The sequence below is a fragment of the Macrobrachium nipponense genome, chromosome 16 (assembly GCF_015104395.2).
Source record: "Macrobrachium nipponense isolate FS-2020 chromosome 16, ASM1510439v2, whole genome shotgun sequence".
In the NCBI taxonomy this organism is placed as follows: Eukaryota; Metazoa; Arthropoda; class Malacostraca; order Decapoda; family Palaemonidae; genus Macrobrachium; species Macrobrachium nipponense.
Window position 1 is genome coordinate 86078524 of NC_087209.1, and position 25016 is coordinate 86103539.

Here is a 25016-nt window from a genome sequence, read left to right on the forward strand (position 1 = left end):
AGATTTTGCTGTTTTATTTTGGTATATAAAATAATTATAAATATTTCATGGGTATTACCTATAAATCTACAAAAATCTAAAGTTTTTATCAGGACAATTTTATTAAACATCTTTATGACTGTATTATTGTTCAAAATATACTATAATTTTGGTTTAAATTTTTACATTAATATTATCTATAGTTATTAACATTATATTACGAATATGCAAAAACATTTCTAAGAGGTGAAAAATTACAATAAATAAAAAATTATGGAAGAATTCATATTGAAAATTCCTTAAAACGTTTAATTTCGGGAACTCATAAATTTTTAGGAAACAGTGCAGTTCAATAATAAATAAATAAAAACATGTGACTCTGAGCACAAATCTGCTAATTGGGTAATTGTAATGGGATTACTTTTATGGCTCTAAAATATTAAGTAAGCAAGACATATGTAGCCAGTTATGAAGCATTAAAACCGCGGAAGGATTGTGTCCCAGACACTTGACATTTAGAATTCAGTAAGCCAAACGAAATTTTGATAGCAATTGCAATTTATGAATATGAAGAGTGTAAAACCAATATGGACATAATTAACCAATTTGTCCAGTAAATTAAATATTCTTGAAAAGCCCAGGTGTGATCAAAATATGGTCACAAGCATCGCTTAGTCTCACTTACAAATCCTACTGACAGACCTTTGACCCAAGCCATTCACCTTTAAGCTTTGACTAAATTCTCAAGAAAATTCCGAGTTACCAAATCAGTGTCGTGAAAGACTTTTATTGAAAATCATTCATTTGTTTTACGTAATCCTTCTTACGGACGCAACTATTAATTTACAAAAATAATGGTTAGATCTCTTCAAGACGTTTATAAAGAAAACCAAAGTTTTAGAACATACCAAGAAAAAGTATAAGAGTTCTATAGAAACATGAAAAAAGAACAATATTTACATGATTTATGTTGCAGAGGGAATTGGTTAGGAGAGTTATATGGGGTTATAATGTGGAATTACAAACCATTTTTCATTTCATAAAATCTTTATAGGCGATGAAAAGTTTCAGCAATAAACCCAAAACTAAAAAGATATCTCCTAGAGCTGTTAAGATTCTCTCTCTCTCTCTCTCTCTCTCCCTCTCTCTCACACACACACACACACACACACACTCACAAACTTTGATCTTAGGATCACAAGGAAATCTCACCATATAAGAAGCACAGGACGTGCAAATACACTTTCCAAGCCGAGAGCTTCGCAGCTTAAGAGATTTATGTAAGATGCGGATTTCTGAGATCTATTTTTTTCTTTTTTCTTTTAATATTGAAATGGGATACACCCATAAAGGAAAAATACAAAGGATCTTAAATTACACCAAGTACGTCGATGGCTCTATGGACATTAAAAATAGTAGGAGTTAAATAGTCTTATATAAAAGTTATTACGCATTGACGCCTCAACTGATCAGTTGTTTTTATTTTAATCCACCAAAGGTTTATAATAAATACAATAAAATAGCGTTTTATGAAAAGATAAGTGACGCGAGTTTTTATCCCGGTTCATTTATGATTGTGTATGAAGTAACGGCTGACAAAAACAGTTTTCTTCATTATAAGAAAAAATTCCTACTTTCAAAATGATTTCATTGCACTAGTTATGGAAAATTTAGGATTTACTTAAGGCTAAGACTAATTTCGTAAATTTTACAAAAGAAATTGCGTTTAGAAATATCAGTGGAAATATATTAAGAAAAAGCAAACACATGACGAAAAAAAAGACTACTAGAAAATTAAATAAATAAAGAGAGGCATGAAAATAAAGGGCATATTTAAATTGAAATAGTGTAGGTCTAATAGTTTTCACAATTTTCTGAGAACTTCACATTTTTGTATTTTCGATGAAATTACATAGCTACATAAAAAAAGAAAAACATCCATTGTAAGTAAACTCCTGTACACGTGCACAGTAACAAGTATAAATAATACGAAAAACGCTAAGCCAAATAGTTAAACCAGGATATAAGGTAAGTTTTAAAACGGTTTGAAGGCTATTAAGGAATGGATTGGAATATTCCCTAAGGAGAAGAGATACTGTTGATAACGGTAGAGTATAAAGGACGAGTAAGAAGTGGTAACAAGAAAACGGCCAGAGTCTCTTCTTACATCTGTCATACCATGGGAACAAAGGAATGTGAAACAACTTTAGTGCATAGAGAGGTAAAGTTGATCTTCGGATGAGTAGCTGTTGTTGGAATTAAGTGATCAGAGGTCTTCTGTGGAAGCAATATACCTACAATATATATATATATATATATATATATATATATATATATATATATATATATATATATGTATATATATATATATTATATATATATATATACATGTGCGCGCGTGTGTGTGTTTTTATACACCTTCAGAGAGGGTGCGATATGTAAACTTATAGCTTTTTGAGGTTCTCTGGTAGCGATGGCCCTAACCTTAATTACAATCTCTCTCTCCTCTCTCCTCCTCTCTCTCTCTCTCTCTCTCTCTCTCTCTCTCTCGTCTCTCCTCTCTCTCTCTCTCTCTTCTCTCTTCTCTCCTCTCTCTCTCTCTCTCTTTACCAACCATAGACCTCTATGCAACTCACATATCACAATTACCTCAGGTAGTTAAATCAAACTCAAAAATTACAAAATATAGCGACTTTATTTATTTAAGAACAAAAGAACTAACTAAACAATTCAAATTTTCAAAGAACAAAATGGTTAACTGGATAAGTCAAAATCTGAAACTTTAGTTTCTAAACGCAACCCAATGAAACGTCCAAACAATGCACCATTATAAAAGGGTATTACAATTCAAACAGGAAACCCATATAACTCTTGGGATCGGACCAAACCCCTCCACCCCTTTCTCTGCAATAACAAGACATCAGTCATAAGATAGGTAATCAAAGACATAAGTCTCTCCCAAAACACCATTACCAGTACCAGATCCAGATCCGTCTAAGAGAGAAAAGAAGAAGAAGAAGAAGAAGAGGAAGAAGAAGAAGAAAAGGAAGAAGAAGAAAAGAAACCCCACATAAATAAATTGTAAATAAAACAAAGCAACGTGAAAGAGGCCATCTCTAAAACAAATGTTCAAGGTACAAAAAGACAAAGTTATTCTTGGGCTAAAAGTATGCTTACCCATTTCAGCACTAATCACACACAACAAAATAGGACACGGTTGTTCTAAATCGAGGCTGCTTCTAAGAGCCCAGTTATTTTACACTCCCATTATGTAGGGGAACAGCCCACACGAGATGACGTCACTACTATTAAACAAGTTCATTGCCCTGGAAAAGATCCATGACGTCATATACAGTGAATAGCCCCACCCAGGAATCTAACTAAATCCAGATTCAGACGTATCCTCTCACACACACGAACATATGCGCGACCTGTCTTTGCCCTTGATCGCGGCTGAGACAACAATCTTCAACAACGCACCACCCAAAACTTGTTTCCGTGGGAGTCAAAATGATTGCAGTTACAAAATATGTTCATGATGACTTTAAGCATTGGATCTCGTTAGGAAGACATTGCTCTTTCCTCCTGACACTCCTGAATTAACATTTTGTCATCTCTCCACAGTGCAGCCAAATCAAAATATGCATTTCCCAAGTTAATGAATTATATTCATAATGGAGTTCGTGCTATATTCTCAATACTTATTTCATATATATATATATATATATATATATATATATATATATATATATATATTATATATATATATATATATATATATATATATATACTGACCAATCATTTTCAATAACAAACCATTTCACCATTTAAACGGTGTGGTAACAAGAGGGTAGAACCTCCTTGCTTTCTGTAAGTTTGGAGGTGTGGTTGCTAGTTTCGCCCCCGCTGACAGGTACGAGTTCACTATTGGATTGGCAGGACGGAATCGGATGCTACGGTTATTGTTAACCTGTTTGTGAAGGTGTTCAATAGTAGGTAAATGTTGATTTGATTTGATTTGATCTACGAATGTTTTTAAGGAGCACAATATGATTTACTATTAAGAATAGCTAAGAATTTGAAAAACTGTTATTTAAAAACAAGTATTCAACTTTTCTATAGCTAAATATCATAAACAAATTCCCATATCTTTAATCTGTTCCATTACAGATTGATAATTAAGGCTATCATTTAAAATTTGCCTTATAGATTCTGAGCAACAAACTTGAGACAGTGCTTCATAAAAATGTGCTCCACGATAAGGATGCATCACAAAGATCACACATTGCTGGACTGTCACCCTTTAACAGGAACTTGTGGTGTCAAACATGTAAAATAATAATAATAATAATAATAATAATAATAATAATAATAATAATAATAATAATAATAATAATAATAATAATAATGTCTTATTGAAATAAATTGGTGCAATCGGTGCTTCAAGCTGCTGAGTATCAGTAAATCTTCCTATTTTTCTAATAATTGCTTTCTCTCTGCTATTACAACCATATCCCTGAAATTGACTCCTCCTGATGAATCATATCGGCGCAATACTCGCCAGTTGTAATAGCAGAGAGAAAGCAATTATTAGAAAAATAGAGAAGACTATTTACAAGTTGAATCCACCTGATGCAGCAATATCTTTCAATAAGACTTGTTTCAAAGAGGGTCTCCTTCCAATAATAATAAAAATAATAATAATATGCTAGAATTAACCCTCTTTTAAACATGTTTTATTAAAGTTTATTGCTGCATCAGCTGCATTAATTTTATAGAGGTTCTTTTTCTATTTTTCTAGTTATTTTTTATTCATCGTTGCTTAAATTGGTGAGCAACGCACCGAAGGTTGGCATGTCAAAAGTAAGTAATTAGTATAAACTTTAATTTTTATTCCAATCCCTGGGGTGCTCGTTAAACTTTCAGGGTATAACCCGTCGAGTTATTAAGCGTATTGCTAACTCTGTCAATCTGAATTTTGGCTATTCCTGGTAATGGGGCCGCAACGTTTCGTCTGGTACTTCCAGACATCCTTTAAGGTGGAGGTGGGTTATGTACTAAGGCTGAAGTGCAAGCCCGACTGCTTATATTCTAATGGTGCAATCGAGAGCCAATGAAAATGCAGCAGTATGAAGACCCCCAATGCACCGCCAGCACATAAGCAGACGGACCTACCCTTCAGACTTATGAGAGTATAAATAAATATACCTAGTTTAAGTCTGCAATAATATAAGTAAAAACTAACACTAACACTAACCTAAGAAGAAAACATAAGGGAAAGGCGATTACTAGAAACACAAGGTGCCTCTGGAACTTGTTTAGCTAGCTCATGCCCGCAAAATAAAAAGCACAAAAAAGTAAGGGAAACGAGGCGACCTGGAAATACCAGTATTTTTGTATCCTGTTATCTTCAACCCTCCCTCGAAAAATAAATAAAATAAAATAAAATAGAAATACCAAATAAAAAAAAAAAACAAGGGAAAGGACGGTGACCTGGAAATACCAGCTTCATTGTATCCTGGTATTTCAGTTGTTAACACACCAAGAGGAGGTTCATTGGAGGACAAAACTTTTGGGCATTTTCTGAGACATAGCATTTCATTTTCCATATTTGGAATACATCTGAATTCCTATATCTTCGTGCCTAAGAAGATTACCGGTACTAGTATTCTGGTATCTTCAACCCTCCCCCAGTTTAGTAATTTAAGAGCAAATATGTGTGAGCACTATATTTGTATACAATGTATTAAGGTTAAATCTAAGATTCAGCCTACCAGCACCTGGAGCGCATAAATCAAGGAACACTATAGAAATAACAAAAACGAAAAAAAAACCCTCTATAGTTGTACAGCACCCATCCCAGGTGACTCTATTCTTGCCCTAAATAGTAGTTAGACTCTCACTGCACTAAATATCTTTACCTAAAACTCTGCAACTCCTCAATCACATTTGGGAAGAGAGCTCGAAAATAAACTAACAATACTAACGAAAAGCACATAAATAATAACACTGTAAAGCACCGTGGTCTGAGACCCCCCTTCCCCGCTGGGGGGGAGAGAGGAAGGAAAATCCATAATTGGAACCAGCACTTTTTGAGAGCCCTTGACTATCTCTCTAACTAATACCTTCCTTTCTACCGCCCAATTCTTCCTTAAACCTTAACATCCTTTTGGGGGGACCCCACAAGGGTTTAAATTGGTTGCAACCAAACCCCCATCTTATCCTATCTCCCCCTTACAGTTACAGTTACAGTTCAGCCTTTGTCCATAACCCACCTCCGCCTCAGAGGATGTCAGGAAGCCCCAGACAAAGTGTCGCGGCCCCATTACCAGGCATAGCTAAAATTCAGAATTGACAAAAGTAGCAATGTGCTTAAGACCACTACGGGTTATATCCTGAAAGTTTAACTAACACCCAAGGCATTGGAATAAGCACTGAAGTTTATAATTATTTACTTACTTGACATGCCAACCTTAGGTGCGTTGCTCACCAGTTTAATTAAGCAACAATGGAAAAAAACCATGATTAGAAAAATAGAGAAGAACCTATATTAAAGAATGCAGCTTGCAATAATAATAATAATAATAATGATAATAATAATCCAGACTATAAGAATTGCTTGGAGACATCAAAATGGAGTACGGAATAGAAATATGTACCTTGGTCAACTTGCAAAAAGGCAAAGGGACAAGGATAAAACTACCAGATGGGAATACCATCAAACATATAGATGAGACAGGATACAAATACCTGTGAATAATAGAAGGAGAGGATCAAAAGCACCAAAAGATGAAGTACACGTTATGCAGCGACTCAAGTCAAAACTCAACGCTGGATATATGATATAAGCCATAAACACATGGGTAGTACCAGCAATCAGATACAGCGCAGGAGTCGTGGAGTGGATGAAGGCTGAACTCCGCAGAATAGACTAAAAAAACTAGGAAAACACATGCCAATACACAAAGCACTAACTACACCCAAGATTAAATACAGACAGTCTATACATAACACGAAAGGTTAGAGGGTTAATAGTTAATGTGTTAGCATCAAGAGCAGAGCTTTAGCGAGTGCATGGGAAGATGGACTGATAAAAGTAGACGAAGGTCCAGAAATACACTGAGACAGGAGAATGACAAACAGAATGGAGGCAAGGCACAACAAACCAATGCACGGACAGTACATGAGACAGACTAAAGAACTGGCCAGCGATGAAACATGGAAATGGCTACAGAGAGGAGAACTCAAGAGGGACACAGAAGGAATACTAACTGTGGCTCAAGATCAGGTCCTAAGAACCAGATATGTTCAAAGAACTAGATATGGAAACAACATCTCGCTGATATGCAGGAAGTCCAATATGAAAAACAAGAGGCATGATTCAGTAGCTAAAGCCTTCCGCTGGAGCCTGTGCAAGAAATGCCAGCTACCTTGCAGTAATAAGTGGTAGAAACACCAACCTGAGGGAGTGATAGAAAACGATCAGGCAAAGATCCTCTATGACTATGGTATCTGAGCAGATAGCGTGATACGTGCCAATAGACCAGGCATGACGTTGATTGACAAAATTGAGAAGTAAATGACTCACTGATGTCACCATACCATAGGACACCAGAGTAGATGAAAAAGTAAGAGGAAAAAATGATAAGTATCAAGAACTAAAAACGAAAATAAGAAGAATATGGGATATGCCAATGGAAATTGTACCCATAATCACAGGAACACTAGGTCCCTGACAATGAACCTTGAAAACCTAGATGCTAAAGTAGCTCCATGACTCATGCTGAAGATTGTGCTACCAGAAACAGCATATCAAGTGAGAAAAATGCAGAACTCCTAAGAAGGCAGGATGTAGCCTTGAACCCCACACTAAAAAAAAAAAAAAAAAAAAAAAACACAGTCGAAAAGGATGACTGTGATGGACCAAAATAATAATAACAATAATAATGTATTGGAAGGAGGCTCTCTTTCAAACAAGTCTTATTGAGAGATATTCCTGCATCAGCTGCATTCAACTTGTAAATCGTCTTCTCTATTTTTCTAATAATAGCTTTCTCTCTGCTACTACAACTGGCGAGTATTGCACTGATATTACTCATCAGGAGTCAATTTCGGGGATATTGCTTAGAATTTATTTATTTGTCACAGTAAATGAACAAATAGATCAAAATATAAGTTGATCTAGTGGCCAACGTTTCTCTTGGTATCATCCGAGCATAATCACGGCAGTGGGTTGGAGCAAACTGTAGATGCTGTCAGGATCTACTCAATATATAGTGGTAGGTCAGCAGGGGGTCAGCCGCTCACTGAGTTTTCATTGGTTGGTGGCGCGATGCGTTCCTGCTATTGGTTGGAGGAAGTTTCCTTCAAGACACTTCTCGTCTTTGAAGTGTCTTGAAGGAAACTTCCTCGACCGCGCCTCCCCAAGTACTCATAAATAACGGGTATTCAAATAAATTAATAAGCAGAGAAGTCCGTACAGCCCAGGAGAAATGGTACGGTAGTGAGAGCCTGCAACCCCGCCCCCAGGATAATATCAAGCTGTATTACAAAGCCTTCATGAGTTCCCATTACCGTGAATAAGAGGACTCAGTTAAGAAAATTATTTCTGAAAATGTATCCCCGACCGACGACGCCAAGAATATCGACCTGATCATTTACTACCAGAATAATAAGAGGACGAGCGACCTTATTATGAAAAAATAACCCTTCTCCACAGGTACGAGACCCCCTGAAGCAGATGCATGTGGTGTATCAGTATACATGCCCAGTCCCCGGTTGCAGCGGCGCCTACGTTGGTATGGACCTACCATTGCAACCTGTTCGAAGAGACTCTCATGCCACGCACAAGAGGGGGCTATCAAGAGTCACGCCCGCACCAAACATCAAGAGGCCATCTCCCGGGATGTGATCATCCAAAACATGAAGATCAACGGGAAGGCCCCTGATGTCCGTCGGTTACGCCTGCTGGAGGAGCTTCTCATCCAGCAAGTAAAACCAACACTAAGTACGACGCAGGAATAATTTCTCCTCCCTACGAGTATGAGAAGACCTGCCACCAACAATGACACCACCAATCACGACAACTCCACGGAAGACAACGCCCCCGAACGAGATACCCCTGTAGCCAACGAAAATCAAATTAGCCGTGACATCCCGCAGCATAGCAAAACGTCCATCAACGTAACCGCGCCACTCAGGAAGTCTAGAGGCGTGCAGGACCTACAGCATCGCAACCATCAACGCTGGGAAAGTGGCTTGAGACCGGTTCAAGCCACCAATGAAAAAGAAGACCCTACAATGCAACCAGTCAATAGTAGATCCAGCATGCGGCAGACCCCCTGCTGTTCAACCCCAAATATAAAGGAGGACGGACACCCTGCAGATTTATACTATGCCATTACCCTCTGCAATTTGAAACCAAGGTTATTCTGGAAAATCCCATCCCGGGTAATCAAAGCAGAGAGATGCCATACAAAAGGACCCAACCCCCAGCCAACCCGCAAAGTCCTAGTAGAATGGAAAGGAACTCAGCCTAAGTCACTGAACCTTGGCATGTGGGCTCCTTCCCCACCATGGACTTCACACCAGAACCTCTGAGTGCTTTTACTGTCAGAGGTACGGACACCATAGCAGTGCCTGCACCGCCAAAGCAGTTTGTGTGTATGTAGTGGGAGACATCCCACAAAACTCTGCACAGACAAATTCAAGAATGGACAAGAAACAAAATGCCAGATGCCCCGCATGCAAGGGGAACCACCATGCGTGGAACAGAAAATGCCCGATAAGGCTACAGAAGATAGACACTCTTAAGGAATAACACACTCGGAGCCTCCCTGACACACACACACACAGACCAGAACCACAACACCACAACAGCAAAGCTACCCAACACCAGCAGGATCAAAGTCCTCGCTGCTGCTGTTAGGGGGTCGCAACAAGCCCCCAAAAACACACAGACACACCCCCAGCATAAGACACAGTCCTATGCTGCTGCAGCTGGAGGGCCTAGACCCAACAGGACTCAAAGTCAGCCTCAAACTCCAGAAAAAGGCAGGAACACAAAACAATCCCCAAACCCCACACCCAGACCAACACACACCAACGAAACAAATAACAAACACATAGAAGGAAAATCAGCTTCTCAGAATCGGCCAAGCCGACCAACACATACATCCTAACCTCTCCTGTTCCCGAAACCCGACAAATCCTCCTCACTCCAAATCCTAAAACTAGCTCCACTGTTCCTGGCTCCCCAAAGCCATATACCCAGGTCTCCCCGCCCCCTCCTCCCCCACCCCACAAAGCAATAGGTTTGAAGTTCGCCCAGAACTAAAACAAGACAAATATATCGCACAGACTCAAGACCTCACAAATCTACTGGTGCAAATGCTATTCAAGTTTGCAGAACTAACAGGATCAAACTTCTCAGAGGAAATAGCCAAAGAAGTCGTTGACAAGTGCATAAGGACGTCCAGAGGACTCTTTGCATCACCATGCCTACAATAATAAACAACAACATGCAAATGGCACTACAAATACACCCGGTGTCAGTTTCATTCCAAGTAATAGTACCAGGTACATCTCAGTGCCAGGGCCAACCTCAGAGTTGGTAGTCAAGGCACATCAAGTGCAAATGACGAACTAGGAAACAACAACAACACAAATGACTGCAGAGACACAGACACAATAAAAGTCCTCCAGTGGAACATACTAAGTGCAAACAAGAAATAACCGCATTCCTGCAAGCACACACACAAACAAATAACTACGACATCATAATGTTACAAGAAACACTTGTAAGGGAAAATGCCAAATTTTCATTTAAAGGGTACAAAGTGTACAAAACACCATACACAGACACTAAAAGAGGACTAATCACCCTAGTTAAAAACACAATCCCCTCAAAGAAGGTAGACAACATCCCTTGCGGAGATGATGTAGAATCACTCAGCGTAAAACTCACACTTGCAAACACAACACTGACGGTACACAACATATACAGGGCTCGGGACAACACATTCGAAGGGGAAGCACTCTTCAGTGCAGCGACACAGGAAAACACACTAATTGGAGGAGACTTCAATGCACATCACCCAAGCCTGAACTCTACACAACAAACAAACACAAACTGGAAGACATCTACACCAGTTATCAGTGAATTCCAGAGGTGTGCCTATTAAACAGTGGAGAGCCAACTCACCTAAAAGGAGGAAGACTAGATCTTACCTTCACAAACTCGCCCCTAAAGGAGCAAGCAACATGGAAGCTGCACGAGACCCTCACAAGCGACCACATAGCCATTGACATTGGCCTACGGCTCAAAAAGCTGCCCCCCATACCACCGCCACCAGAAAGATGGAACCCCAAGTTTGCAAACTGGGCTACATTTGAAGCCATAATGACGAGATGGGCGAGGAACTACCTTGAAAACCCTGCAAACGATATAGAACTCTTCTATGAAGAGTTCATCAGCAAACTCAGAGAGGCAGCAAACATGTCCATGCCAAAGATCAAACGATCCAAGATCGCTACACAACAAAGATGCATGGTACTACTGTGAAAGGGTCAAAGAACTCAATGCCATTGAGTAAACAGAGTGCGGAAACTCTTCAGACGGGAACCATCTGAGGAGATGCACAGACTTCTCAGAGAGGTAATAGCCCATGCAACTGAAGAGACAAAAGAAATTAAACAACAGGCATAGTATGACTGGTGTGCAAACATCAGCAGACAAACTCCAGTAACCCAGATCTGGAGATTCCTTGCAAAAATTGCAGGGAAAGGAAGAACAGCGCAAAGCATCCACCCCAACCCACAAGAAGAAGCTGACAATATAGCCAGAAACTTTGCAGAAAGGACAAAATCCCACAACCTTCCCCAAACAACACGGGAAAAAATAAATGAAATTTCCCCAGCAAGATGGAGGGAAATCAATACTGCCTGCAACACACCTGATGACACAGACACACCCCTTCACTAGGAAGAACTAAACAGTGCCACTCAGCAAGGGGAAAAGAGACACAACCCCTGGAGCAGATGCAATCACTTACAGCATGCTGAGACACATGGTGGAGACCCTGCCAAACAGGTATATCTACTCCTGGTAAACAGGACTATGCAGAGCACACCAGGCCAAAGAAATGGCAACAGCAAGACACACAACCAATACCTAAGCCAAAAGAGGAAGGCGCATATAGGCCGATATCCCTCATCAGCTGCACTGAAAAGGTTGCCAGAAAGAATGGTTTTTTCTGAAACAGAACTACTATGGAAAGCAGGGCCCCTACATCATAGGCTATGCCTATAGGGAAGGAGTAGGCACCATGAGTGCCTTTACAGATGTGCTAAGTGCCATAAATGGCAGAAAAATCCATAGTGGTCTTCTTAGATCTAGAAAAGGCATATGAATTAGCCAATGCAGCAACCATCCTCTCCTCCCTGTCAGAAAGATATCAAGGGCAACCTGCTTACATGGACAAAAGGATACATGCAAGACAGAGAAGCAAGAGTAGTGTTCCAAGGCAGAATGTCAGAATACTACTCTCTTGAAAACGGCACTCCACAGGGGGGCATTCTAAGCCCCTTCTTATTCAATGTCCTTATGGTAAAATGTAGCCTGTCTCGAGCTACCACAAGGAGTAGAGGGTCTTCACATATTGCTGACGATGTTTGCATCGTCAGCTCTGGCCCTCAAGACAGCTCCAAAAGATGCAAGAAGCCTTGCAAAAACTTGAGGACAAGTGCACACAACTGGGACTCAAAATCAACAGAAATAAGACAAAAGCCATGGCAATAAAACATGATCAAAATCCACCCAACCTTCTACTGAAAGGAGACGTCATAGACTGGGTGGATAGCTACACATATCTGGGAGTCTGCATTGCAGATTCACTATCTCCTGAGAAGCAAATACAGCTCCTCCAAGCCAAAACAAAATAGGGCTTAATGCCCTAAAGAAAATCACATCATTGCAAGAAGGTGCGATACCATCTGCTCAGGAGGTTCTACATACAAAACCATCAGAGCACAAGTAGAATACGCAGCACCAGTCCTGACAAATCTCAGAAGGATCAACAGCAGAGGCTGGAAGTCATCCAAAACAACGCAATGAGACTTATACTTGGAGCCCCAATGTGGACAAGAATTTGTCTCTTGAGGGCAGAGACACAACTGCAGTCTCTCAAGCACAGGATAGGCCAAAGAAATATTGTTGCCATTCTGTGCAAAAAAAACCATCAGAAACGACAGAAATGGACCACACAAAAACAAAATGCAAGCGTGTTTATAAAACTTGCACGAAGAACTAGACCCGCCAAAAACCTATGCGGGCAGTATACTCCAGACACTGAGAGAACTGGGTATGCAGGACACAGTGAAACACATAACAAAGGATGTCCCACCTGAGGGATACCAAAAACCACCTCCCTGGGTCGAAGACCCAATCCGGTATAACTTCACAATACTACCGGCAAACAAAAGCACTGTGCACAGCAGCACAAATGAAAACTGCAGCAGAAGAAGCAATCGGGAACACAGCAGCTGAAAACATATATTACACTGATGGCTCAGTTGACACAGAAGCTCCCAGCAACTGCAGCAGCAGTGGCTGCCCAAGACTTCAAAGGAAGCTGGAGGCTATCCAACAATGCCTCCATACTACAAGCGGAACTAATGGCAATCTTAAAAGCCTTAGAAAATTCCAATTTAAAAGAAGGACACACAACAGTGCATATTGACTCCAAAGGAGCAATACTCGCTATCAAAGCGACAAATCCCAAAAGAAAATGTGACACTGAACAGCCATAAAATCAGTGGCCAATTCACATCAAGCTGCTGGCAGGAGAGTCACACTAAACTGGATACCCAGCCATGTGGGAATCCAGGGAAATGATGAAGCTGACTTCCTTGCCAAAAGTGCACTCAGCTGCAGTACAGTAAGCATAAAAGTGCAACATCCATAACACACCTAAAGGAAATGGCAAAAAGCTATGCCAAACTCCAAGAAGAGAGTGAAGTACGACGTCACTACCTACAAGAGTCAAGGACGTCCAAGTGGTGTGGATGTCACAAATCTAACGCCGCATGACATCACAAAACAAACCACTAGAAAACTCTCAGTCATCACACACAGATTAAGGCTAGGATACCTCTGCACCTGGCAAATGATAGGAAATGAGGGCAGGTTTATGTCAGTACTGTGACCGAGAGGCAATCCAGCCCCTCGAACACTACCTACTAGACCTGCCCAGAGACACCAATCTTACAGATCAAACCTAACTGAAATAGAGCTGACACCGGACAGATCACCAGACACATCTTAATATACATAGGGACATATGGGAATCTCCTAATGTCTCCACCCACCTCCCATGGTAAAAGGATGAATCACACGGCATTTCTCCATAGACACATGGGAATCTCCTAGTGTCTTGTAAACAAAAAACAATGAAACCAGCCACACAAAGCACAAACCCTCTACTTCACTGGTGCAATGGGAGTCATAAACATCTTTGGGAGCATATGTATAAGTGTGAGTATGCATGAGCATGTATATATACTATAATACTTGCTTAATGTTGGTTTGATATATATTGCAATATTTTCAGATGCTACACACATGTATATATATTGCGCCTAAAATGTTTATAGGTAATGCCTTCTTTCCCTCAAACTAAAACTCGCTTCCTTCTTCCTACTCAGCACTCTTCAGCTAGGCTGAGTCTCACTGCTATAAAACCTTTCTCTCCTACTGATGGGTACCGTAAGGTTCAAAGGGGTTGCAATCCTGCCTGTCACCCTATCTCCTTTCCAAAACTAACCGCCAAAGCACTGTTTTTTGTATCTTTACAGATATTCCAGTTACGGGCTGCTCTAGGAGCAAGAGCCCGTGCCAGCACAAGGCTGGCTTAATCTCCAACAACAACAACCACCCAAAGATCAGTCCACCCTCAGCTTCCCAGCCCGAGGATGTCTGGCAGCTCCAGACGAAAGCTCGCTTGCGTCAAGAAAGAGAGAGACAGACAGACAGAGAGAGAGAGATAGAGAGACAGATAGACAGAGTGAGAGAGAGAGAGAGAGACGAGAGAGAGAAAGAGAGAGAGAGAGTAGGAGAAGAAGGAGAGAGAGAGAGAGAGATCGTTAATGACTTTGATGACTATGGTATCATAGTTTATCTGTAAAATTCAAATATATACACCAATTTTGACTCTGTATTTGATCATGACCTCTATAGGCGCTCTACTAGCCTGTCTAAGTAGCATGGAAAAAGCCGCTATTCGGAAAATAGAGAAGAATCTCTACAAGTGTAACGCTGCTGAAGTAGTCATTACTTTTAATAAAGTATGCTTGAGGGAGGGTCTGCTTCCTAAGTACAATAAAAAATAATAATAATAATAATAATAATACTTTATTTCAGATATGAATTCATATATAGTATTTTGCAAAAAAGTGATAACAAGAGGCTACAATTTTGAATTTTTATTAAACAAACATTTACAATAAACATAAATACCTTTAAAGGAAGGTCATACAAGTAGACCTAAAATGCAAGCATAAAAGGCGTAATAAAAACTACCTATATCACTATTATTATTATTTTTTATTATTAATTTTTTTTTTTGTCTCTCACAATTTTCCAATTCGACTGGTGGTATTTATAGTGTGGGGTTCCGGGTTGCATCCTGCCTCCTTAGGAGACCATCACTTTTCTTACTATGTGTGCCGTTTCTAGGATCACTCTTCTGCATGAGTCCTGGAGCTACTTCAGCGTCTAGTTTTTCTAGATTCCTTTTCAGGGATCTTGGGATCGTGCCTAGTGCTACTATGATTATGGGTACGATTTCCCCTGGTATATCCCATATCCTTCTTATTTCTATTTTCAGACATTGATACTTATCCATTTTTTCCCTCTCTTTCTCTTCAACTCTGGTGTCCCATGGTATTTGCAACATCAATGAGTGATACTTTCTTCTTGACTTTGTCAATCAACGTCACGTCTGGTCTGTTTGGCACGTACCTCACCCTATCCGTTCTGATACCATTAGTCCCAGAGGATCTTTGCGGTGAGCGTTTTCTATCACTCCCTCAGGTTGTTGCTCGTACCACCCCCCTTATTACTGCAAGGTAGCTGATGTTTCTTGCACAGGCTCCAGTGGAGGGCTTTTGCCACTGAATCATGCCTCTTTTTGTACTGGTTCTGTGCAAGTGCCGGGCATTCGCTTGCTATGTGGTTTATGTTTCATTTTTCGAATTGCACTTCCTATATATGGGAGAGATGTTATTTCCGTCTATCGTTCTTTGAACATATCTGGTCTTAGAGGCCCATGATATTGTGCCGCTGTTATCATTCCTTCAGTTTCCTTCTTTAGCTCTCACCCTCTGTAGCCTTTGCCATGTGTCATCGCTGGCTAGTTCTTTAGTCAGTCTCATGTATGTTCCGTGCATTGGTTGTTGTGCCAGTCCTCTGTTCTGTCTATCATTCTCCTGTCTCTGTATATTTCTGGGTCTTCGTCTACTTTTATTAGTCCTTCCTTTTCCCATGCACTCTTGAGCCACTCGTCTGCACTGGTTTTCAGATATCGCCCCAGTGTTCTGTTCTCGATGTTGACGCAGTCCTCTATACTTAGTAGTCCTCTCCCTCTTTCATTTCGTGTTATGTATAGTCTGTCCGTATTTGCTCTTGGGTGTAGTGCTTTGTGTATTGTCATTTGTTTCCTGGTTTTCTGATCTATGCTGCGGAGTTTCTGCCTTCGTCCATTCGACTATTCCTGGTGATTCCTGTTGGCTTGTATCTGATTACTGGGCACTGCCCATGTTGTTTATGGCTTTTTATCATATTTCCGGCGTTGAGTTTTGACTTGAGTATCGCCTTGAGTCTCTGCATATATTCTTTCTGATCATGTCTTCATCTCTTGGTGTTTTATATCCCCTCCTTCCATTATTCCCAGGTATTTGTATCCTGTCTCAGCTATGTGTTTGATGTTGCTCCCATCTGGTAGCTTTATCCCTTCAGTTCTCGTTACTTTGCCTTTTTGTATGTTGACTAAGGCGCATTTTTCTTTTCCAAACTCCATCCTGATGTCCCCAGATACAGTCCTTACAGTCTGGATTAGGGTATCTATTTCCTTGATGCTCTTACCATACAGCTTGATGCCGTCCATTTACATCAGATGGTTGATTCTGTTGCCTCTTTTCTTGAGTTGGTACCCGGCATCCATCTTCTGTAGTACTTTTGTCATGGGAATCATGGCTACTACGAAGAGTAGTGGAGACAGTGAGTCACCCTGAAGATCCCTCTCCTGATATTAACCTCTGCTAGTCTTATTCCAGAACTTGTAAGTATTGTATTCCAGTTGTGCATTGTATTTTTGAGGAAGCTGATGGTGTTTTCCTCTACCCCATATATTTTCAGGCATTCTATTAGCCATGTGTGTGGTATCATGTCGAAGGCTTTCTTATAGTCTATCCATGCCATGCTTAGGTTGGCTTTCCTTCTCCTACTGTTCTTCATTACCATTTTGTCTTTCAGGAGCTGGTCTTTTGTGCCCCTACACTTCCTTCTGCAGCCTTTCTGTTGGTGGGGGATGGTGTTTGTCTCCTCTAGGTAATTGTATAGCCTTTCACTGATGATACCTGTTAGTAACTTCCACATTATTGGTAGGCAGGTGATAGGCCTGTAGTTACTGGCTATATTTCCCTTACTCTTGTCTTTTTGTACTAAGGATGTTCTTCCTGTTGTCATCCATTTGGGTGCATGGTGATTTGAGATACAATGCTGGAGTTGTTCTGCTATTCGTGGGTGTAGGGCCTTGAAGTTTTTGATCCAGTATCCATGGACTTCATCGGGGCCTAGGCCTGTCCAGTTTGGCATTTTCTTTAGTTGGTGTCTGACTGTGTCTGTCGTGATGTCAGTGAATCTTTGTTTTATTCTCCCTGTTTCTTCTTCCTTGACTTCCTGGAGCCATGTTGCATGTTTGTTGTGTGATACCGGATTGCTCCAGATGTTTTCCCAGAGTCTCTTACTTGGTTCGGCTTCAGGAATTTCGGGGTGGTTGTCTACCCCTCTTAGTTGGCTGTATAGTCTTTTCTGGTTGGTTCCGAATAGTTTGTTCTGTTGGTATCCTTTATTCCTGTTCATGTACCGTTGGATATTATGTGCTTTGGCCTTAAGCCTCGGTTTTACATCTTCTATTGTGTTGTTTAGTGCCCTCTCCTGTACTTTGTATTTCTCGTTCAGTTCCTCCCTTGTTTTCTTGCTTCTTAGCCTTTTTTCTGCCATCTCTTTCAGTTTACTCAAGTCAGATCTCATCACCATGATTTGCTTTTCTAGGTGCCTTTTCCAAGGCGGTTGCTGTTTTGTTTCTGTTGGCTTGGTTGTGCTGTGGTGGTTGGTGTTGTCGTATCCCCATCAGTTCTGCTACTAATCTTGCTCCTGTATATGTCAAGTTATTTGTTTCTGTGAAATTGGTGGTGAGTTATTATTATTATTATTATTATTATTATTATTATTATTATGTTTTTTTTTTTTTTTTTTTTTTTTTTTTTTTTTATGCTCTATCACAGTCCTCCAATTCGACTGGGTGGTATTTATAGTGTGGGTCCGGGTTGCATCCTGCCTCCTTAGGAGTCCATCACTTTTCTTCTTACTATGTGTGCCGTTTCTAGGGATCACACTCTTTTCTGCATGAGGCCCGGAGCACCTTCAGCCTCTAGTTTTTCCAGATTCCTTTTCAGGGAGGACTTGGGATCTCCGTGCCTAGTGCTCCTATGATTATGGGTACGATTTCCACTGGCATATCCCATATCCTTCTTATTTCTATTTTCAGATCTTGATACTTATCCATTTTTCCCTCTCTTTCTCTTCAACTCTGGTGTCCCATGGTATTGCGACATCAATGAGTGATACTTTCTTCTTGACTTTGTCAATCAATGTCACGTCTGGTCTGTTTGCACGTATCACCCTATCCGTTCTGATACCATAGTCCAGAGGATCTTTGCCTGATCGTTTTCTATCACTCCTTCAGGTTGGTGCTCGTACCACTTATTACTGCAAGGTAGCTGATGTTTCTTGCACAGGCTCCAGTGGAGGGCTTTTGCCACTGAATCATGCCTCTTTTTTGTACTGGTTCTGTGCAAGTGCCGGGCATTCACTTGCTATGTGGTTTATGGTTTCATTTTTCGTATTGCACTTCCTACATATGGGAGAGATGTTATTTCCATCTATCGTACTTTGAACATATCTGGTTCTTAGGGCCTGATCTTGTTGCCGCTGTTATCATTCCTTCAGTTTCCTTCTTTAGCTCTCCCCTCTGTAGCCCATTGCCAATTGTCATCGCTGGCTAGTTCTTTAGTCTGTCCTATGTATTGTCCGTGCATTGGTTTGTTGTGCCAGTACCTCTGTTCTTTCTGTCTTTTCCTGTCTCTGTATATTTCTGGGTCTTCGTTACTGCTTTTATTAGTCCTTCTTCCCATGCCCATCAATCTTTAGCCACACGTCTTCACTGGTTTTCAGATATTGCCCCAGTGCTCTGTTTTCGATGTTGACGCAGTCCTCTATACTTAGTAGTCCTCTCCCTCCTTCCTTTCGTGTTATGTATAGTCTGTCCGTATTTGCTCTTGGGTGTAGTGCTTTGTGTATTGTCATTTGTTTCCTGGTTTTCTGATCTATGCTGCGGAGTTCTGCCTTCGTCCATTCGACTATTCCTGTATTCCTGTGCTGTATCTGATTACTGGCACTGCCCATGTGTTTATGGATTTATCATATTTCCGGCGTTGAGTTTTGACTTGAGTATCGCCTTGAATCTCTGCATATATTCTTTCGTGATCGTGTCCTTCATCTCTTGGTGTTTTATATCTCCTCCTTCCATTATTCCCAGGTATTTGTATCCTGTCTATTATTATTATTATTATTATTATTATTATTATTATTATTATTATTATTATTATTATTATTATTATTATTATTATTATTATTATTATTATTCAGAAAATGAACCTTATTCATATGGAACAAGCTTCCAGAGAATATGGTGTTCAGTACGAAGTAAAGGGAGGTCAAGGGAGATACAGGAAGAAGGTATCTCACTTGTTAAAAAAATATAATTAATAAATAGATAAAAATGTATTAAAACGCAAGGAGCAAAGCGTTAGGGTAGAAAAGCATTGCATCATCCTTGAGCTGTTGAAGTCAGGGAGACGTTCCACAGTCCAACGGTGTCAGGAATAAAGTACTTCTGGAACTGAGTTCTACAGCGAGGCACATTTTTATTGCAAATCGGTGCTACTGTTCAGCAAATATGGTTGCTCTCGGTAGGAATCAGGGATCAGGGATCGATTGTGAATGTGAAAGATCCCTTTTGAAATACAGCCTATGAAAAGTGACAAACAAGAGACCATCCGTCGTTGGTCCAAGTCATTACTGCTACTATTGGGAAGCAGAAACTTACCACCATAACAACTCTTTCTAAAAGAGATAAATCTCTGGTACACGCAGACACCGTAGGAAGCACAAAACACGTAGAAGTACAAAAGATGTTGAATAATTTAATTTTGCTACATGGGATTCGTTATTTTGTATAGCTGAAATGTAGACTTCATTCTGGGGCTTTCATCCATCTGAGTAGATCTTAATGGAGTCTTTAATTGTCTCGCCATGAAATAAAACCTGGGCAGATTTTCCCTTCACATATCTTCTCTTTGATTTGCTTTTCCACAAAAGCCGTTTCATTATACAGCATCCGTAGCCATTACAGCTTAATGGTTCCTCAATTCTGTGTCACAAAATCCTGCTAATAAAGATTTAGATTAATAACTACGCACTGATTACAGTCACGGCGCTAATGGAAACTTAATACTTTACGAAGTCTTGGCATTCTGGAATTAGTTCAATTTCCAGAGGACATTTTCATGGCTGCATTTGTAGTTCAGGATGTTTGATTTCATATATATTTAATTGAATTTAATGAATTCTTGTCTCAGCTGTTTATACTCTTTGTTTGTTTGTTTGTATGTTGCATGGAACCAGTGGTTATTCAGAAACGGGACCAACGGCTTTACGTGACTTGCAAACCACTTCGAGATTGAACTTCTATCACCAGAAATACACATATCTAACCCCTCAATGGAATGCCCGAGAATCGAACTTACGGCCATCAAAGTGGCAGGCCAAGACTATACCGATCATGTCATTGAAGCGCTATGTTCTTTGTTACCTCTTTTGCGTTGTTGTGTTTTTTTTTTTTTTAAGGTAAGGGTTTGGTGCCTATATTTTATTCATTAAGTGCTAATGTAAAAATTGTGCAGTTAACTAGAACGCTGTGCAACGTAATGAAAATGTTTAATGGAAACTTCAAGCTTTATTCTCTGATAACAAACAAAAAAGCGGGAATATAATGTGAAAATCTGAGGTAGAAAATTTACCATCAATCTCATTCAGTCTGTAAGTCTGCATGAAAACCAGAAAAACAAGTGATCGGAAATTTTATGAAATTTATAATTGATCACATCAGGTTAAATACAGGTGGCAGGAATAGGTTATCAATTGATAGAATAAAACTGTAATCAACGAGATTGCAGCCTTTTTGTTTATGTAAGCTTTTGGAAATATCAGATATTATCCTCTGATAAAAGTCTGTAGGGTTGGAAGACAAACATTGGAAATAGAATGTCAGAAATGTTAAAACTACAATGAAACTAATTCCAGGAAAAAGGTAATTTAATCTATATATATCGGTTATTCGTTCCACCAGAATTCTTACCCATTATTCTTAGGGATGCTCCAAGCACCCAATGTACGAAAGAAGTCAACCGGATTAATATTATCTGGATTGCTGATGTGGAAGACGATTATGTCTGAGATAAATGAGACTTACTCTAAGACTGATGACAGAGATTAATCATGAAATCAGATATGAGCTTGTTGGAGAGAGAGAGAGAGAGAGAGAGAGAAACACACACAAACGCAGAGCACGCACGCACACACACACACGGAGCTCGCACACACACCACACACACACACCCCCACACAGAGTTGTTATTTCCTATTAACAAAATCCTCTCTTCTCTATCGCTCTCTCTCTCTCGCTCTCTCTCTCCTCCTTTTCCCCCCCTTTTTTTTTTTTTTTTTCTTTTCTCCCCTCTCTCTCTTCTATCTCCAATAAGCTCAGATCTGATTCATGATTAATCTATGCTATCAGCCTTAGAGTCCCACTTAATCTCATGTAGTCGTCTTCCACATGAGCAATCCTGATAATATTGATATGGTTGACTCCTTCCGTACAATAAGTGCTTGGATCATCCCGAAGAATAATAGGTAAAAGTTGTGGTGGAATGAATAAAACACACACCCACACGCACATACACACACACACACACAAATAAATATATATATATATATATATATATATATATATATATATATATATATATATATATATATATATATATATATATATATATATATATATATATATATATATATATTATATATATATATATATATATATATATATATATATATATATATATATATATATATATATATAATATATATATATATATATATATATATATATATATATATATATATATATATATATATATATATATATTATATATATATATATATATATATATATATATATATATATATATATATATATATATATACATTATATATGTATATTATATATATATAATAATATTATATATTATATATAATATATATATAATAATATATATATATATAATATATATATATATATATATATATATATATTCGTTAAAGCAATTGCTTTAGTGGCATCAATGAGTTTCTTGAAGGTATCTTCATACCGACGAAGTTTTTTCCGATTCTCGTTCGTCAATTTCTGGTGAAAAATACGCAGACTTCCTTCTTCCATTTATTGAATTTTGTCACGACAGCTGTTTCGCCTTATGGCATTATCAAGCGACTACTGACTTACAATTGAGAGGCGACCGTAGTTGTCTTCTATGAGCTCATAGAAGGCACCCAGGTCGTGCACAGAGAAGACAACTGCGGTCGCCTCTGTATTTAGATTTCTATATTCATTTTCATTCCTGTATGTAATTTTGTTATTTTATCTAAAACCAACATGTAACACATTAATTTTAAACATACATTTAAGGAAACTCATAGCACATGGCATTGTATTTTGAAATATTTATTTAACCACTGTTTAAACTTTTCACTCTTATTGTCACACTACATTATGTCCTATGTTCTTTGTATCCAAAGCAACGCCCTTAAGCTGTTAAAAATTCCTAGACTATAACCAGTACCCATACCTCAAAGTCATACCTCCCACACGAGGATATAAATAGGCCGAAAGGTCAGATGTAGGTCAGTAGTCGCTTGATAATGCCATAAGGCGAAACAGCTGTCGTGACAAAATTCAATAAATGGAAGAAGGAAGTCTGCGTATTTTTCACCAGAAATTGACGAACGAGAATCGGAAAAAACTTCGTCGGTATGAAGATATCTGCAAGAAAACTCATTGATGCCACTAAAGCAATTGCTTTTACCGAAAATTGTATAGAGAAAAACTATGCCTAAAAGTATATATATATTATATATTATATATTATATATATATATATATATATATATATATATATATATATATAGTATATATATATAGAGATATAAACATATATATATATATATATATATATATAGATATATATATATATATATATATATCATTATATATATATATATTTATACTATATATATATATATATATATATATATATATATATATATATATATATATATATATATGTTACAGTAAGAACACGTACCATAGGGATTACGCGTAATCCCTGAATATTTCAGTGAATACGCGTAATCACTGTTTGCACGCTCAACGACCCCTGACTTTGGGGATGGCGAGGCTTACCATGCACCAGTGTTCTTACTGTAACATATATATATATATATATATATATACTATATATATATATATATATATATATATACCATATATAAATATATATAATATATATATTATATATATATTATATATATATATATATATATATTAAACCCCCTTTTATTAAAACTACTAAAACTACACAAATTGGAAACCCTTACCTGTTGTCAATGGTGCCCTCTGTCTGCAACCATGTCGTTATGGATATTGAGGATGGTCAGTAAGTATGAAAAAGATATCTATATTTATTACCCAAAGCAGTTGAATATAGAATAGAACAAAATGATTAACAAGTCATAGTGACAAAAACCCAAATCTGCCCATAAAGAAAACTAGTAAGTTAACATTCTACCCTCCTGACTAAGAATTCACTCCCAGACCCAAAATGTCAATAAGTTTATTATATTAGTCAGGTTAGAGAATCCCATCTCTAGTACCATGAAATAGAACCCATCTGTAATAAAGATAATAATGGATAAAAGATACACTTAACACATCGCTCTTTTCAAAGTAAATAAGTGAAAGAAGGTATTTCACACTTCTCTCTCTATTCAAAGGTAACGGTTTTCTAAGTCTTACCAAATATGTGTCACCTTTACGATGGGGGTTTTCTCTCCCGACACCTGACGTGTACCAACTGACCTCTTTGTTCTCACCAAAAGGAATGTGACTCTCGCAAATGCCCTGGTCTATTAGACCTGTAACATCCGTACAAACGAATGTACATGCTCGACGACAGGACGAGCGATCTCTCGGTATTCTTCACTCAAGTATGCTGCCCATACAGTTCAGCCTGTCGCCAAGCAAGACGTGAAATGTGATTCACTAACATTACCCACTTGTGAGATATATATTGTGGATCCTTTTTTTTCTTGTTTTAAGTACATTTATATAACTTTTTAATGCTGCACTGTCATTTTTGTGAATTTTGAATAATTTACTTTTGTTTACCTTTTTAAAACCGTTATTCTGTCTGAAGTACAAATGATCTTCTTTTTCTGCCTTAAAAATGTGGCTATGGCCCGTGAAACGTCGGCAATAAATTTTTAAGAATGGAAGTCTTCATTCTCCTTGTTCCACGAGA